Source organism: Alligator mississippiensis, chromosome 1, assembly GCF_030867095.1.
Source record: "Alligator mississippiensis isolate rAllMis1 chromosome 1, rAllMis1, whole genome shotgun sequence".
NCBI lineage: Eukaryota > Metazoa > Chordata > Crocodylia > Alligatoridae > Alligator > Alligator mississippiensis.
In genome coordinates this window covers 343,490,166-343,509,345 of record NC_081824.1, presented here as the reverse complement: position 1 = coordinate 343,509,345, position 19,180 = coordinate 343,490,166, and the positions used below count along the sequence as shown (strand labels likewise).

General features: G+C 45.8%; 1 protein-coding gene across 4 annotated transcripts in view; it reads left to right on the top strand.

Annotated features, from left to right (window-relative positions):
* Positions 1-19,180, top strand: part of LOC102563459 (ALF transcription elongation factor 3) — a 252,046-nt gene that overhangs the window by 91,312 nt on the left and 141,554 nt on the right. The gene's annotated exons all lie outside the window — the stretch shown is intronic.

Here is a 19,180-nt window from a genome sequence, read left to right as displayed (position 1 = left end):
GAGGCCAGCTAGATCAGGGATTGTCAGCCAGGGGTACATGTACCCCTGGGGTACTTGGGAAGGCCCTAGGGGGTACATGTAGGCAGGGATGGAGCACTGCCACCCACCACCCTGCGCCGCCACCTCCCAGGAGCAGGGCTGGGGCAGGTTGAGGGCAGTGGCTCCCCTCTGTGGGCTGCACAGGTGCCACCCAGCTGGCCAGATGCTGCCGCGTGCAAGCTTCCCCCCTCCCGCTGCAACTGCTGCCGCCATTCACCACCCTGCACCGCCGCTCTGTGTTCAGCCACATGACACCACACCCTGCCCCAACTCCCTTTCTGTGTCTGGCCGCCGGGGGTACACTTATTTAAAAGGTTGAAAACCCCTGAGCTAGATGATCTAATGATCCTTTTTCACCTCTGTGGATATGTCTATATGGCATGGCATGTTCTGTGGCTGGGATGTTCTTAAGCACACCCTGCCCTTCCATTTCCACTAATATACCAGCAACTATGTCAGTAGGGCTACTCCATGGCACTCCTATCCAGTTGCTTTCAAGACCCAGGGGCAAACCTGGAGAAGCCTCATTAGTATATTTCCAGGTTTAGTCTGTATGAGCTGGAGCAGGTGGGTGGAGCATGCTTGGGAAGGTTCAGGCTGGGACATACCATCCCCACAGTGCAGGCATGGCTATTAAGTCCATGAAGCTTTAGATGTTGACTTGTTCTACACAACCAGTATGAGAGAGAAGTAAATGCTCTTAGTTGCTCCTTTATGTCCATACACTGCTAAACAGACACTCAGTGTTGTACAGAGATCTGAAGATTCCTGAATTGCAATTTTGCCTTGCACCATTGTATAGAGTAGGAGTGGCTCCCAGGTAATTTAAACGTAGCTCCTGAGGATCAGTTCTTTGCTGTGTCAGAATCTTGGTTTGTGGCTAGCAAGGTTAGAAAGTTTGACCACCCCTTGTGGAGAGTTAATATCTAGTGGCAGTCTGAGGGTAATTAAAAGTTTGGAAACAGATGATTCTCAGAAAGGTAAATAGGAAGAAGGGGACAGAATAAAAATGACTAACAATCCCAAAATGTGATATCAATGGGTACCACTAATTTACAATAGAAATTTTTAGAGACTCAGTAACTTAAGCATCCCAGGTTTTAGATAATGACAGATGACACAGTTTCTTTTCATGTTTAAAAATGAAGCAGTATTTTGTAGCTGGCAGAAGCAGACAGTTGTCAGAAAGTCAGGAAAATAAATTTAGTAAAACAACAACTAATCATCCACAGCAGGAATGGAATGAGTGGGGGTAGGGAGTCCTGAAATGGATTGGCAAATTATGAGCAGCTCATTCTAAGATCTTCCTCCCCAAGCCTGTTTCCTCCTGTCACCCTGAGAGTGATTAGTCCCAAAACTCTGGTAGGTTTTCTGAGTGATGGGAATATTTAGGTTGGTAATGAGCTTCAGTTAAACAGCTCTTCATTTCTCCTTGTCTGTCATCACACAGGTATTTTTATGTTCCTTCTCTGATCTAGAGATGGATTTATGTTATTTCATTTTCCAATTTTTGTGAAGAAAGTATTTCATTTTTTAAAGAGTTACTCTGGGTCCTTCTCCTCAAATCCTATTCTGATGGAAGAGCTATGTGTTGCTTGGAAATTAAGTAGACTACCTTGCCTTCCTGGAACGCACTGAGATGTTTCTGCGCATGACTGGGTTATATTTGTATTTTCTTTTTTGCACTGTACTTTGATTTTTCTGTGTCTACATATTTAAGACCACATAGCTTAGTAGTAACAATACAGACAGAATGAAGTAATTTTAATGGTGTTCAAGGAAGCACCTGCATTCTGTATATAATAGCACTGTCTCTTGCAAGCAAAGATACTGAATTCAATCGGTGAAGCAGGTGCTCAGCCCTTTTAAAAATCAGACCACTTTTTTGGTTACCTATTTTGGGCCCAAGTCACAGGAAGATGGAATACAACATAAAGGTGATATTTTGTCCCTTCTCTTTCTTTTGGAGAAAAGGGATCTATAGGCTTTTGATTTGGGGTTTTGGTATCCACAGTCCATCATTAGGCTGGCTCTCAACATCTTGTTCCCTACAGTGGAAGCTTTATTTCAAGTTCTACTGAAGTAAGAAAACGCCCATTATGCGAGGACTCCTTTGCATTTCTCATTATACTGACAGTATGATGGGAATTTAACAGTGCATTTATCCAGTTCAAAAGAGTTTGAACACAGAGCACCTCAGAAGAATTTAAGCCAATGACAGAAAACCTTTCCTTTAGAGCAGCTATTTTACTGGCTTAGCAGTTCTCTTTTAATTAGCTGTGATGGTAAGCTATACATTCACATTTTCTTATATGCATCCCCATAATGTAATTTAAGCAAAACTTATTTTTTCTTGTGCAGCTAAAATATCATATTCAAGCACCAGGCCTCATTAAAAATTATATTTTCAAAATGTTTTATTGATCTAGCTGTTTACAAATTCTTTTACTCAAAATCTCCTGACTTTATTCTTACTTTAAAACAAATAATATGGGAGAAGAATGTATAAATAAATGTTTTGTAATGTAAAGAATTTAAATGAGTTACAATGCTAAAGTGAAAATAATTGTAGCAATCAGACTCCAGGTACTTAAAAACCACGGTTCTATACACCATCTATTCTTACATCCTCCTCTACACATTACAGGTATTGCACAATTACCTGGTTAATTGTACAGTTACCTTGAGGCTAGCTCCATGTGAGAAGTAGCTATCATGCCATAAAAAGCTCCAACCAACTATAAAATTAGACCTCGAAAATGTGTACCAACTTTATAGCTGGTTGCTATCCAACTTCAATTTGCACATGTAGCAAGGTCTCTCCTGTCAGCCAGCAGGACTCCCAGCTATGGGGGTGCACCATGCCCAGCTGGGTTGGGGAGTCCCACAACTGAGGGAATTTTCACCCCAGAAGCTGCTAACTCTAGATCCCAGCAGCACACTGCAGGTTCTGGGACAGGGGTGGGCAAAATTCAGCCCAAGGGCTGGATGTGGCCTGCCAAGCCATTCTATCCGGCCTGCAGGGTCCCTAAAATTTTAGAAAATTAATATTTATCTGCCGCTGGCTGCCTGTTATGCAGCCCTTGATGGCTTGCCAAAACTCAGTAAGCAGCCCTCCGCCCAAAATAATTGCCCACCCCTCTTCTGGGATCTGGAATCTAGCATCTGTGGACACTGGATTTCCACAAGGTGCCTCCTGGTGCCAGGACCCAGCTGGGTCCCAGCAGCAGTGGGGCATAGCTACTGTCTCCCAGTTCTGGAGGAGCATGGAGCCCCTTGAGCTGGGAGACACAGATACTGCAGTCTCCCAGCCCCAGAGGTTTCATTCACTCACAGGGCTGGGAGATAATGGCAACTGTGTCTCCCAAACCCGGGGGTTCATTGAGTGCCCCTGCAGATGTGGGGGCTCCCAGCCACAGGAGCTTGCTTCTTGCTGATGTGGGGGGAGCCCTGGATCGAGCTTCGCACTATCCGTAAGGCTTGATAGGATCTAATGCATGATCCCACAATCATATTTCCTGCCACGCACATATGGCATGGGAAGAGGCACAACTGAGTGGGCTGCATATTAGATCTCATTGTGCCTTTACCTGCATGTGTAGAGGGGGCCTTAGCATTACTAAAGCAAACTATTCAAAACACCTGATTTGGCTTTAGGTAAGTATTAGATATAACTGGCCATCTGTTATATGGAGGTAACTAAGATAATAATAATAACACTTGTTTCCTTATTCTAAAAGGAAAGAAACATGTCCATCTGTTTCTCATGAAATCTTCAAATTTTTTAACAATTGTATTTCTGCTTTCATGTAATTTTAAATAAACCTCTGTAACAGCAGTCAATCATTAGCCATTAATCGACCCTTTTATTACATCTCCACTGTTCTCTTTCACCACGGTGAGATGATATGAAATAAACAAAGGGGAGGCTGATGTCTAGTTAGTGGGTCATACTATGCAAGTTCCTGAGGTATATTTTGAGGGCTCCTCCTCCCCTACATCCTGGTTCAACACACTCCATAATGGTGTTTCTTTAGGCCATAGGTTTAACTCCAAAGTTTCTCCTGTATTCTCCTCCTGGCATGACCTTTTGGCTTTTTCCCTTGTCAGGCAATTTGTTAGACGTGAGTCAGTTAGACTCAGGATTGAATTAATTTAAATTAATTGTCACCTGGCTCCGTTATCCAACATGAGTTTGCCCTAGGGACAGTATCTCACAAACATTTCTCCAGGTTAATTTGGATCCTTCTCAATTTAATAGAACTCCCTCATTAAACACTTTTCTTATTCAATTAGTCCTGAATTAATTTTAATGCCACATTAATGCCACATATAGTCCATGCTCTAGTCACTAGATTATCTACCCTGTCTTCAAGTAATTGCAGCACCTCGTACAGTCCATGCTCTAATTAATCAATTTACCTTCTTTGATCATTTTGTCTTTAATTAATTACAAAACCACATATAACATAGTTCATGCTCTAATTAATCAATTATCCTTCTTGATCAGTCTTCAATTAATTAACATCCTGCATCACGCAGTTCATGCTCTAATTAATCAATTCTCTTTCTTGATTTTCCTCCTTTTGTTTTTTTGGATTTTTTTCTCTCTGCAGTCAATTTGGGAACTGATACTAGCTCCCCTTCAGGAAAGACCCAGATTCCCCTCTGTCCCTACCAAAAAGGGGTTTCCTCCCTACCAGGCTCCCTCCCAGCTTCGCTTCTGTAGCCGGTGTCCTTCTTCTCTGTCCCACATGTTGTTCACACTTCCGTGCAAAACGCAAGGTACTGGTCTTCCCTCACTTTGCCCTTTCCCAGGGTGCATATGTTAGGCTGCTGCCCTCTTTGAGGAGGACCAGAACTCCCTCAGTCTTCTGGGAGCTGGCCCCAGCTGTGCCTGCCAGCAGTGGGTGCAATTTAACCTTTTCAGTGCTGGAGCAGTATCTTCTCCTGGCTCTGATGCTCTCGGTGGTTGTGTTTCCCAGCCAGGTTCATCTCAAAGTTGTGAGCTTAGCAGTAGCAAGGTCTGAACTCAGTCCCCTGGTACAACCTCCAAAAAGATACTTGGGGACTGAAGTTGCACTCATAATATTAATATCCCACTTCTGGAACCTAACTCACGTGAGTACTCTCTTAACTCATGAAAATAATCCCATTACCACCAACAGGACTGTTTGCATAAGTAAAGTCTTCTAATAAAAGTGTTACTTAGTCATGTCCAGATTTCCTACATTTCTGGTAATCGAGCCAAGGCCTTATAAATTATTGTGCTTCCAGGAAAGTTTTACCTTCATCGATCAAAACTGGGATTATCTGCTCCTGTATTAGTGTTTTGATGTTATGATGGAAGTTTTGATGTTATGTGTGAGAGATTAAAATAATTCCACCAAATTTAATTGAATAAATGTAAATCAGCAGTCAATATTTACAAACATACACACGCCATTATTTTTCTGAGTTCCTTTTTTGCTGTTCATTTAAAACCAAAGGGTTGGGGGGGTGTTGCGGGGGGGGGGGGGGGAGGGTTCCACTGATTATAGCAGATCTGTACACAATAAGCAGAAATAATGAAAGAGAAAATCCATGAGGAATTTCTTTAATGCAAGTGGTTAGATCTTGATCCATGCCCTTGATGAGACATTATCTTGTATTAAGATAAAACTAAGTATGCTTTCTCATAGTACATGTTCATGTAATTTTCACTGGTGAACAACAAGGGTGCTAATTTCAAAAGGTTAGATCAATGCAGTGGATTACAAAATTAAAATTCACTGTTTAATAAACTATTTCAAAACATGACATATTTGTGCAATAGGTGATGCAAATTATTCTCATGTTTTTCTGCTAAAGCATTAGTGACTTAAAGGTGATCTAGCAATAATTTCACTTTTTAGTCTCAAAACTTATTTGCTATCATTGACATCCCCTGAAGGAAAATAATATATATAGTGTTTGGGGCTACTTCATCAAAAATACACTTTTGATCATTCTTGAGAAAATTTTTAAAACATCAGGGCAGTTCTATTCTTTTTTCCCCCTGAACTAAACCAAAAGTAGTTTATTCAGTCAAAAAGCCAAATGACCCCAATATTTCTGAATGTTTTGCACTACCTTAAGAAATTTGCATAGCTCAGGAAGAGGGGAAAGATTTGCATTGTATCAGTATTGGGGAGTTGTATTAAGTACCTGCTCTCCTCCAGATTTTTGACTCCTGAAGAATATATGCTTCTAGATTACTCACTGAGCCAGAAATATACTTGCTACCAAACCCACAAGGAGACAGAGTAAAATATCACTCTGAACTAACTCTGATTGCAGGAAATTGCATCAGTCATCACATAACCTTGCCACACCATATGTTAGCCTGTGTCTAAATAGGACTGTAGCCATCTAGCCTGTCCAGCAATCTGTTCATCAGCCATGTAAATGGAGGGAGGATGACAGGGAAATATTGCTATCTCTGGTTAGAAAACTGGTTACTGTATTGTTGCATGATCCCCAAACTACAGCATTTCCATAAATTGAAGTGTTTTGATGAATAAGGAACTTTCATTTTACCAATAGTGCTTTGGGATTTTTTCAGTGTAAAACTACTTTTTGTTGAGTGGTTCCCTCAACCTAGATAAGAATTCATATTGAACAGATTGACCATAACCAGATCATGCTTAATGCCTTAAGATAATTCTTCATGAAAGGGGGCTTTCACACCTTTTAGTTTGTAAAGTGAAAAATTGGTCATGTATCGGAAGTGAATACAAGAATTAAAACATTGGGCTTCATTATTTTGTCATGTACACCAGTCTGTATTAGGAGTATGGAAGTATGCCAATATAAACTGGTATAAGTGACAGGATATGGAGACCCACTATACTCTTTTACCCAATCTTGATCCTTTAAAGAACTGAACAATTATCTTAAATTTCCCACAGATATGGAAACAAAACAGATGTAACTAAATTAAAAGCATTTCTACCCTGAAGTGAACATTGTATCAAATCCAGAATTAATCTTTTCCTAGAATTTGGCTTTATGTTTTACTCAAAGAACAACAGCAAAGCTGTAATCCTCAACCTAAACTTTCTTCTTATTCTTGGCTGTTTCGAGGGTTACCTGCAGAGACCTCTTATCCTACAATGCCGGTTCTTCTTGACCAAGAGCAGCTCCACCCTGACCAAAAAGGAGTAGAATAGGGATAGATCTTAGGGAATGGATAACCTAGTCACCTTAGAGGGAAAATAGGATGAATTGCCTGGAGGAAATGGGTAACTTTTGTGTCAGTGGAAGCTAAGGGCCCCTCTAGACATTCAAGTAAAGGTATGATAGGATTTGATGCGGAATCTGCACAATTGTGCCTCCTGCCATGCCACAAGTGCAGGAGGCATGATTGTGGGATCCAGCATGAGATCCAAGCTCCCATGGCTGGGAGCCCTGTCAGGTGATGGTTCTTGCAGCTGTGGGAGCATCCCATGCACTGCAGCAGCTGCAAGTCCCACAGCTGATGGGGCTCTCAGCGATGGCAGAACATGAGATGCTGCCACAGCTGGAAATGCTGTCAGCTACAGACTAGAAGCCACAGAAGCCCATGGTACACCACTGCAACTGGAAGACTTGTCAGTTGACAGAGCTTCCAGCCACATGGCCACACATTCAATTAATGGTGTGATCAGAAATATATGACGTGTGATAAGAATGATGTGATAAGAAAGAGCCATCAAGTTATTCTACATTTTTTGTGGAATAAATTTATGTCATATTCTTTGTTTTATCACGGCATTAACTATTTGAATGTGTGGCTGGGTCACAACTTAAGATGTGACTAACTAGTGTAACGTGTAGATGGGGCCTACGTCCACTAGTGTAACCATGGGTAGGCAACCCAGGCATCAGCCCTAAGTGGCCATTTAGTATGATTCTGAGTCTTTTGCTAAATAAAAATATACTGAAACACATTAATTCTTAAATCGACACAAGCACTTTTCAGATAAATGAGGCATATCTGAAGTCCCTTGTGAACTTCAAGTATTTTTCTTGTCCCCTCTCCTCCATTTTTTAAAGATTCTCTGAGGAATTTATTTTTGCGTCATTGTGCCTGCTATGATAGAAGCATTGAGTCATGAAGAAAGCTTTAAAGCAGTGATTCTCAACCAGGGTGCTATTGTACCAAGGGGTGCCTGCCTTGAGATCTTTACAAAGGTGCCACATAGTGTTAGCACTGTTAGGTATGCAAACATAATTCACAAGATAAACCCAGATATTTGAAAAAGGAATCCACAGTGTCAGAAACATTTCTGACCTGTTGTGATCTTTCTGGGCATGTCCACACATGCAACCACGTGCGCTTGCAGCAGCTCAAATAGAAGCGGTGCAAATTTGAGCCAGGCCTTTTTGCCTCAGCACATGTGCTTGGACATGCACTTTGGTGTGAAGCAAATTGTGCCACTTGGGTCAAAATAACCTTGCCGGGCTCCTCCCGGATCTGCAGCCAGAAAGAGCTAGAGCCTGGGGCCAGCACCTGTGCTGTCCCCAACAGTATAAAAAGCTGCCCTGTCCTGGCCCCATCCATACAAAAAGCTACCCTGGCAAGTAGCTCAGGGCTACTCGCTCTCTGGAGCTTCTGGGGCCCATCCAATTAATACCTGGGGACACTACCCCTTGTGCCAGCTGGACTGCTGCAGGAGCATCCCAAATCCATTTTTTAAAATACCCCCAAATCCATGTTCTTCCACATTTAAAACAAAAAAACACTCTACACACACACACATATATCTAGAGAGAGAGCGAGACAGTGATAAGTTGGGTAATGCTTTATTGGTATATTTACAATGTTAAAGCAATTTGGAAGCCTACCAGTGCCTCTATCATCATGAAAAAATACATTCTAAATACCTATGTGTTGATCTGTGCTTTTTGTTTTCTTCATACATGATGGGTGTGTGATGGGGGGATGTGGCGTTTGCAGGAAGGTGGTGGGAAGGGGTGTGGGAGAAGGCGGTGGATGGATGTGGAGGGATGTGGGTTGGTCTGTGGGTAGGAGTGGGGCAATTGCTGTGGTGTGTGGGTGTGGGGGACCTTGTGTGGGGGCTGCTCAGGAGGGGTGGGTCCCCTGGCCCCCATAGGGTGCAGCCCCCCCGGCACATGGAATGCCCCTCCCCCCACCCAGGTTCCCAGCTCCCCCCTGGAGGGCCACAGCCCCTATCCCCTGCAGGGTCCCAGCACCCCTGCCCAGAGTCCCAGGCACCCTGGAAGCCCTCTCACCCAGGGTCCCAGCTCCCCCCTGGAGGGCCACAGCCCCTATCCCCCACATGGTGCCAGCCCCCCTGCCCAGGGCACATAACTAACCTTTAACAGCAGCAGCGGAGAGGCCATGAGCTGAGCCCAGCCTGGTTCTGCTGGCCCTGGGGCTGCTCTTGCCTCCCAGCCAGGCCGGTCTTGTGGCAGCAGGACCCAGTATGGCACGCAGGGACCACATGCCAAGCCCACCCAGGTCCTGGGCCCCCTCTGCAGCCCAGCTGGGCTGGGCCCATGGTAACAGGACCCAGTGCGGCATGCGGGGACTGCGTGTCAGGCCCAGTCAGGTCCTGGGGCCCCTTGCAGCCCAGCCAGGCTGGGCCCAGATCTCTGAGGCTTGCTAGTCTGGCTTTGTACTGGAGCGGGTCACACGGCTCCAGGAGGCACACACAGGAGCCGCACCTCCCGGAGCCCTGTGACCCACTCCGTTGCAAGGCCTGACTAGCGAGCCACACGGGGCTGGGCCAGGTCCTCACCCCCACCCCCACCCCCGCAGGTACAGGGGGCAGAGGCAGGAGCCAGCCCTGGAGCCCAGCCCATGCTGACAGGAGCTGGCACGGTATGTGGTTCCCGCATGCTGTGCCGGGTCCTGCCATGGCCAGGCCCTTCCGTTATAGCTGCAGGACCTGGCCCGGCGCGCGGCAACTGCGCAGAGCTGAGCTGGGTCCTGCTGGCCCTGGGGCTGCTCGTGCCACCTGGCAGCCAGGAGGCACGAGCAGCCCCAAGGCCAGCAGGCCCTGGCTTGGCTCCACGTGGTCACCGCGCACTGGGCTGGGGTACACGAGCCTCCTGGAGCTGGCAGGATGCAGCTCGGCTCCACACAGACCTCGTGTGCTGGGTCCTGCCAGCCTTGGGGCTGCTCCTGCCACCTGGCTGCCAGGTGGCACAAGCAGCCCCAGGGCCAGCAGGATCCAGCTCAGAAGGGCCCGCAGCCCCAGGGACATCCCCCCCTGCCACTCTCCAAACCCCCCTCCAAATCCCAAGTTACTATGGGGTATTTGGCTGGCACTTTCAAAGAAGGTATATATCATTTTTCTCAGTAGATTTTAGGCTGAGCAGAAGGCATTATGAGTGTTCTCTTCTGAGCAGATGTAGTAGTATTTGAGTGCCTAACTAAATTACTCTTTTTTTGGTGTGCTTGGGATGATTGCTAGTCTTCTGGATATGTGTGGTGGTCTGTTGTTTTTTTGTGTGTAGTGGTTTGTAGAGTGCCATCCTAGTTATAAATTGTGGTGTATAGAAAGTGATGTTGGTGTAGGAGTATTTTGGAGAAAGTTTGATCGGGGGTAATAGTTGTTAAACATGTGGTGAAAGTCAATAAATAAGTCCAGATGTTCAGTCCAGGTGATGAAAATACCTATGTAGGAAAGGTATAGATAGGATAGTGCAGTTCTCTTGAAATTCCTCCTCTAGATGGCCCATAAAGAGATTGGCATATTGATGGACCATCCTTGTGCCTATAGCTATGCCCATGGTTTGGAGGAAGTGCTGACTGTTGAAAGTGAAGTTATTGTGGGTGAGAATGAAGTGAATGATTTGTGCAACATGTTGCAAATCTGAGTGCACTCCATGTTCTTGTAAGTTTTCAGGCATGCAATTTTGCCTTCATGTTGTAGGATGTTAATTAAATGGCTTAAAACTCAAGAGAGTTCTGTGATCACTGTTGTGCTGTTGGACACGACGACTGACAGGACATGACTGAGGTTATGGAAGGAAAGATTATGTGCAATCAAGTGCTCTGAAATAGACTTGGAGCCCCACAAGGACCTTCCAAAAGGGGTGTATTTAGTTTGGCCAACATGGCCATGCCTGAATCACCTGAGCATGCATAGTGGAAAATCAAAAACAAACATGATCAAATGAGGCTACTTTAATGACACAAATATGTACGAATGCAGTGAAGTCCAGACTATGGAGCATATGCTCATTTGCAGACTCCTTGGTGTGACCTGTAGGAAGGAGGACCTCACTGCAGCAATGCAAAGAGCCATTGTGTGTGTACAATTCTGGAAAAAAATCTAGTTTATGACAGGGAAATGACAAGAAGAGGAAGGCGTGGGATGTTAATGTACAAGCTGGTAACATCCATGGTTGCAAGTATGGCCTTCGCAGGGAAGTGGCTGATGTTCTGAATACTGTTGAGGAAGTCTGTGATGCCCTGTAGAAAACTTACTCTATGAGTGACAAGTGGTTTCAGAAAGTTTGCTATGAATCCTGATAGTGGTTCACTGCAGGTACCATAGTTGGATATGATGGATCTGCCCAGGTTACCTTGTTTGTGAATTTTTGGGAGCATATAAAAAGCTCCTGGAGTAGAAGGGTGTAGGTTGTCAGATTCACCCAAAGAACCTTGTCTGCCTGGAGTAGAAGGGTACTTTTACATATGCAAGTGCTGCAGTGCTGGGTGCTTTGAAAAGCACCCAGTGCTGCAATACTTGCAGTTGTATAAGCAGCAAAATGCACATCAGTGCTGAGAAAATGGCAGCGGCATGCTTTTGAACTAAAACACATAGAAGGTGCTTTAATTCAAAAGCGCATGGCCACCATTTGCTGCACGCTGACGCACATTTTGCCACTTATACAACTGCACGCAATGCAGCACAGTGCGCATCAGCTCCATTGCAGAGCAGACTCAATAAAATTGAGCAGCGGATCTTCAGCATGTTGTGGGACCAAAAAATGTGTATAAATGCCTGAAGAGTCAGGGATTAGTGGAAGTCATTTGTTCCTGAAGTTGGCATGAGTATGATTTGATATTTTCCAGGTCCAGAGTGAATATTGGTGTGGGGTCCTCCTCAAGATCTTTATAGTAGTTGGAGTCAGAGAGTTGTCTGTTGACCTCATTGATGTAGTCTTGACAGTTCAAGATTACTATAGCTCCACCTTTGTTTGCTGGTTTGATTCATAGATTCATAGATTCATAGATGTTAGGGTCGGAAGGGACCTCAATAGATCATCGAGTCCGACCCCCTGCATAAGCAGGAAAGAGTGCTGGGTCTAGATGACCCCAGCTAGATACTCATCTAACCTCCTCTTGAAGACCCCCAGGGTAGGGGAGAGCACCACCTCCCTTGGGAGCCCATTCCAGACCTTGGCCACTCGAACTGTGAAGAAGTTCTTCCTAATGTCCAATCTAAATCTGCTCTCTGCTAGCTTGTGGCCATTGTTTCTTGTAACCCCCGGGGGCACCTTGGTGAATAAATACTTACCAATTCCCTTCTGTGCCCCCGTGATGAACTTATAGGCAGCCACAAGGTCGCCTCTCAACCTTCTCTTGCGGAGGCTGAAAAGGTCCAGTTTCTCTAGTCTCTCCTCGTAGGGCTTGGTCTGCAAGCCCTTGACCATACGAGTTGCCCTTCTCTGGACCCTCTCCAGGTTATCCGCATCCTTCTTGAAGTGTGGCGCCCAGAATTGCACGCAGTACTCCAACTGCGGTCTGACCAGCGCCCTATAGAAGGGAAGTATCACCTCCATGGACCTATTCGTCATGCATCTGCTGATGCACGAAAAAGTGCCATTGGCTTTTCTGATGGCTTCGTCACACTGCCGGCTCGTGTTCATCTTGGAGTCCACTAGGACTCCAAGATCCCTTTCCACTTCCGTGCCACCCAGCAGGTCATTCCCTAGGCTGTAGGTGTGCTGGACATTTTCCCTCCCTAGGTGCAGCACTTTGCATTTCTCCTTGTTGAACTGCATCCTGTTGTTTTCTGCCCACTTGTCCAACCTATCCAGGTCTGCCTTCAGCTGTTCCCTGCCCTCCGGCATGTCCACTTCTCCCCATAGCTTTGTGTCATCTGCAAACTTGGACAGAGTACATTTCACTCCCTCGTCCAAGTCACTGATGAAGACATTAAAGAGTATCGGTCCAAGGACCGAGCCCTGCGGGACCCCACTGCCCACACCCTTCCAGGTCGAGACCGACCCATCCACCACGACTCTTTGGGTGCGACCCTCTAGCCAATTCGCCACCCACCGGACTGTGTAGTCATCCACATCACAGCCTCTTACCTTGTTCACCAGTATGGGGTGGGATACCGTATCGAAGGCCTTCCTGAAGTCTAAGTATACGACATCCACCCCTCCTCCTGTGTCCAGGCGTTTCATAACCTGGTCATAGAAAGAGACTAGATTGGTCAGGCACGATCTGCCCGCCACAAACCCGTGCTGGTTTCCCCTCAGCATAATTTGCCCTGCCAGGCTCTCACAAATGTGAGCCTTGATAATTTTTTCAAAGACTTTACCAAGGATGGAGGTGAGACTGACTGGCCTATAGTTGCCCGGGTCCTCCTTCCTCCCCTTTTTGAAAATGGGGACCACGTTAGCCCTTTTCCAGTCCTCCGGGACTTGGCCCGTGCGCCACGAGCGTTCAAATATTCCCGCCAGTGGCTCTGCAATGATGTCGGCCAGTGCCTTCAGCACCCTCGGATGGAGCTCATCCCGGCCTGCCGACTTAAAGGCATCCAGTTCTTCCAAGTGACTCTGCACCACCTCAGGATCTACGTATGGAAGTCTGGCGCCTTGCTGCTGCCTCTCTACAACCCCAGTGAGAGACTTGTCGTGCCCCTCACTTAGGAACACTGAGGCAAAGAACTCATTGAGGAGTTCAGCCTTGTCCCCCCTGTCTGTCACCAATTGTTTCTGCCCATTTAGCAGGGGTCCTATTCCTCCCTGGGCCTTCCTTTTACTCCCAATATATCTAAAAAACAATTTCTTGTTGTCTTTTACTCGGGTTGCCATCCTCAGCTCCATGGTAGCTTTGGCCCGCTTAACTGCCTCCCTACAAGCACGAGCAGAGGAGGTATATTCATCTTCAGTGATCTCACCCTGTTTCCACTTTTTACGTGCTCCCCTTTTGGCCCTTAGGCTGCCCTGGATTTCTCTGGTCAGCCATGGAAGCCTCCTGGGCCCCTTTCCCTTTTTTGCCTCGCTCAGGGATCGTCTTGCTTTGTGCCCGAAGGATCATTTCCTTAAGGCACAGCCACCCTTCTTGGGCTCCCATCCCTTCAAAACTCCTACTCTGCAGTGCGTCCTTGACTAATTGCCTGAGTGCGTTGAGATCAGCTTTCCTAAAGTCTAGCACTTTCACCCTACTAGTTACCTTACCCACTCGATGTCTTATGTTGAATTCTATTATTAGGTGATCACTGTCTCCCAAATGGCTACCGATCTGGAGGTCCCCTATCATGTCATCCCCTGTTGCCAATACCAGATCCAGTATGGCATTCCCCCTAGTGGGACCATGGACCTCCTGTGTCAGGTGGAGGTCCTGTACACAGGTTAGAAACCTGCGTGAGCGGTGGGACCTTGCTGTCTGCGTCTCCCAGCAGATGTCCGGGTAGTTTAGGTCCCCCATGACTACCGCCTCTTTAGCTTTTATGGTCTCCGAAAGTTGCCTCAGGAGCCCCGCATCTATTTCTTCCCCTTGGTGTGGGGGTCTGTAGCAGACCCCTACCACCAAATCCCTTTCTCCTTGCCCCCCATGTAGCCTAACCCACAATCCTTCTACTTCCTCAACCTCGGATTCTGTCTTGATGAGGGTTGATGTATATTGCTCACTGACATAAAGTGCAACCCCCCCCCCTTTTATTGTTATTTTGCTGTTGGATTAGGGACTATATCGCTTTTCTCTTTAAGGGAGAGATTGTCTTGGTTTTTGTTAAGGATTTGACTGTTAGCTTTCTTCCTGAAGCAGTCAATGTAGTAGTCCAATGTGTGGTTACATCTACTGGGAAGTGTCCAGTCCTACATTTTATTATCATTTGTTTTCTCAGTTGCGTCAAGAGGGATATCAGGAGTGGTTCTGTCCTGATTGTGGAAATATTCTTTCAGGCAAAGCGTACAGTAGAATTTGTCAAATTTTTCACGTATTAGTATCTTGTCAGGTTATTTTTCTTGGCAGCATTTCAGTCCTTTGGAAAGTACAGATATTTCAGTATGGGGTAAAGGGCTCTGTGAAAAGTTAATGATGTTGGTGTTCTGGGTGCTTCTGTCTCTCTTGTGTTGTAGATGCACTGCCTGTGAGATGCATACCTACAGGCTGGGGAGCTCCCTTCTTGTCAGTGCAGAGGCAGAAAAGGATCTTGGAGTCATTATTGATGCCAAAATGAACATGGGCCGACAGTGTGGGGAGGCGGTCAGGAAGGCCAACCACACCTTGTCATGCATCCACAGATGCATCTCGAGCAGGTCCAAGGAGGGATGTGGACAACATGGAGAGGGTCCAGAGGAGGGCCACCCGCATGATCAGGGGGCAGCAGGGCAGGCCCTATGAGGAGAGGCTATGGGACCTGAACCTGTTCAGCCTCCACTAAAGAAGGCTGAGGGGGGATCTAGTGGCTGTTTACAAACTAGTCAGAGGGGACCAGCAGGCATTGGGCGAGTCCCTGTTCCCCCAAGCACTCCCAGGAGTGACAAGAAATGACGGTCACAAGCTGGCAGAGGGTAGATTCAGGCTAGACATCAGGAGGCGCTACTTCACTGCCAGGGCAGCTAGGATGTGGAACCAACTTCCAAGCGCAGTGGTGCTGGCTCCTACCTTGGGGGTCTTTAAGAGGAGGCTGGTTGAACACCTTGCTGGGGTCGTTTGACCCCAGTACTCTTTCCTGCCATGGCAGTGGGTTGGACTTGATGATCTGCTCAGGTCCCTTCTGACTCTACCAACTATGAAACTATGTTTCCTTAGCACCTCAAAACCTTGAGCTCCTTAGTGGTGCTCAGGATTTTGTCCCTGCAGGCCAGATGGATGGTGCAGGGCCAGTTTGCAGGCTGGATCAGGCCTCATGCTGCCCCCATGCACTGCTCCTGCCTGGCATTGTCCTGAATGCTGGGATTGGTCTCTGGGGCCCAGGACCACCTCTGCCTAGCCCCATGCACCAGGATTGGGCTCCAAAGTCCCACACCACCCCTGCTCAACCCCACACACTAGGATCAGGCTCCGGGGCCCAACACTGCTCCCATCCAGCCCCACACACTGGATTCAGGCCCTGCACTGCAGGCCAATCTAGCACACAGAGCCACAGCTCACAATGCTCCCTGCAGACCTATATGGAGCCCCATGGGCTGGATGATACAGCTCCCAGGGCCAGATTTGGCCCACAGGCTGAGGGTTGAGCATCCCTGTAATAGCTGATTCCACTTTTTCTCCTTATGATAAAGAGCTGTACAAATATGTAGGCAGACAAGTTGTCTGATCTGACAAGCTAACATCCTCAACAGATGGATCCAACAAGGAGTGGGGAAAGAGAAGAAAACATACTAGTAAAGCAGTCTTGATAGGCAATGTTATGTTTTATGTTCTGTTAAACAGATACACATAAGCTTGGTAGGATTCTTTGTTTTTTATGAACATTTGCTGATTTAAAAAAATGTCACTTCACACTCACAGGCCAATGAAAAAATATTCCCATTGTTAATAATCAAAATTTATAAAAAGGGGACATAAGAAAAATGATGAGTGATGAATATGTGATGACAGGGGGAGCGGTCGAACAGAACCATGCTGACCGTGGTTTGGACTGCAACTCCTAGAAACCCCAGGGGACTGGGAGCAAAGGACAAAAATGTGATGAAGTGGACAAGGGAACTACAGGAGAGTGGAGTGGGACTGATATCAGCTCTGCCAGTCAGCTGGCAGGAGTCCTACAGTACTTACGTTTGTCATAGCAGGAGGTTAAACTGCACAATCCTGAAAATTTAAATCGATAAAAATCAAAATACATGCTTAAAAATAAACATCGATATTATCCATCAAACTTATTAAAAAATATCAGTTGAATTCTGCCAAGCCTAGATATACATTACTCCAACGTATCAGTATATCTCATCTATCTTAACTCTACACACACTCTTGTAAAAACTGTCAACTATAAAGAGTCATGCATACAAATAGTAACACACACATGGGTTTTGACCTTTAAAATCAGCATCTTAAAAAACAGTGTTATTAAACACAGGTAACTGTTTATAGTATAAGGTTCCAGTACAAACTTAAAAAAAAAATGCTTTATTTAGGAAAAGAGTTTAATTGCCAGATGAATGGAACATACTTATCAATGACATCTTTTACAAAAATCAAGAACATAAAAATCAATTAAATGAATAGTTAATGGCTGTTTTGTTAGTAAACCTGCCCAAAGAATAAGTATAATTCTTGCTAAGTGTTTAAAAATGCATCACAGTGGACTACATAACATCATCATACAATATTTTAATGTATTATTTTTATTATCTTGATTTCAGTGAACAGATATTTACTTCTAAGGGATGATATTAAATATTATCAAGGAATATAATGATTCAGAGTGATCCAGCCTCTGGGGCTCCCCACAGGTCCATCCATTTGGCAGTGGGGGAGCAGTGGCAGTGTTAATTGCTGTGGTTCTGGATGCAATTAAGCTGCCACTGCTCCCCCACTACCAAATTTCTGGACCTCTGGAGAGCCCTGGGGCTGCATGGAGTGGTTCCATGGGCTAGACAACTCCCATCAGCAACCCAATTCAGTTCTCACAGAAGGGCAGGGAGATGGAAGGAGCAGAAAGGGGCTACCAGTTAAGACAGCCATCCTTCCTCCACCCTTCTCTCCTGGAAGCAGTATGCTGACCCTCTCCCATTCCCTCTCTAAGCAAACTGAGAAGGGAAAGAGGGAGATGGGGAAGGGATCCCTGCTGCAGTGATTCCACCTGAGCTGGGTGAGTAAAGTGAGGAATCCCAGTAGAAACAGTTGTGGGTCTGGCAACTTCATTCAAGGGAGAAGGGAGGAAGGACTGATGGTCTGAGTCAGGGCTGAGGTGAAGAGCTGATAGGAAACAGGTTGGACAAGGAGTAGATTTGGAGTGTGGGGGCAGTCAGAATTGATGTACACATAGAACGATGAAAGGAACTACAGGAGCATCACTGATTTTGAATTTAGAAGGCAAACTTAATTGCTGGGCAAGGGCAGATGAATCAATGGGGTCAGATGATTTGCATGGCTAAAAGGCCAATATTATCTTTTTGACTTAATTTGAGAAGGTGGTCAATGTTTACTGTCACTCCCACACACTCCTAGGAGATGGCTTGAGGCATTTCAGAAATCCCAGGCAGATTGAAATCTACATTTTAGTGGTGGGATGAGGTTAAGTATGTTTTTTGGGGCCCATGTCAGGATTGTTAGGTCTCTGATTCATGATTCTTGATCTCTTGAGGCTGGCAGTTTTGAAGTACAACATTTTTGGCTAAAGTACTTATGATCCCTGCTTCCTCTCCTTCCTCCACATAATATTGCTTATGTTGGGTACATCACCTTGGGAAATCACTATAATAGTTTCCATATTTGGGTTGTCATAATTTAGGGTTTATTAAGGAGTGTTCCTGCACAAGGAATGTTCACAGGCAAATCCTGGTTTCTGAGGTATGCTTAGGTACCTGCTGATCTAAGGGCAGCCACTTGTGTCTCTTTTTCTCATCTGGGTTCTTACATAGCCCTTATCATTCAGGGTACTGAGCCTGCATCCAGATTTTGCTGGATCTGGCATGTTGCCTTTAAATAAAGACTCTTAGAATAAGAAGCAGTGGGTCCAGGGGGAAAAGCAGCAAGATTAATTAGACTGTGGGCTAGGAAAAGTTTCTCCTTTATAGTCCAAGTTTCTACTAAAGGTGATGTGAGTAGCTGCTCAGCTTCCTGACCTCATTGGGTGCGTCCAAACAAGTGCACACATGCCTCTTGCAGTGCTGCATATTTGCAGCATGGGGGCAAAATTTGGTACCTGGATATCCAGGTACCAAAATAAAACCTAAGTGAAAAAAGCAGGGCAGGGCACTGTGTCCTGAGGCAACTGGAGGCTCGGGTCCTCTACAGAGCCACTCTGGTAGCCAC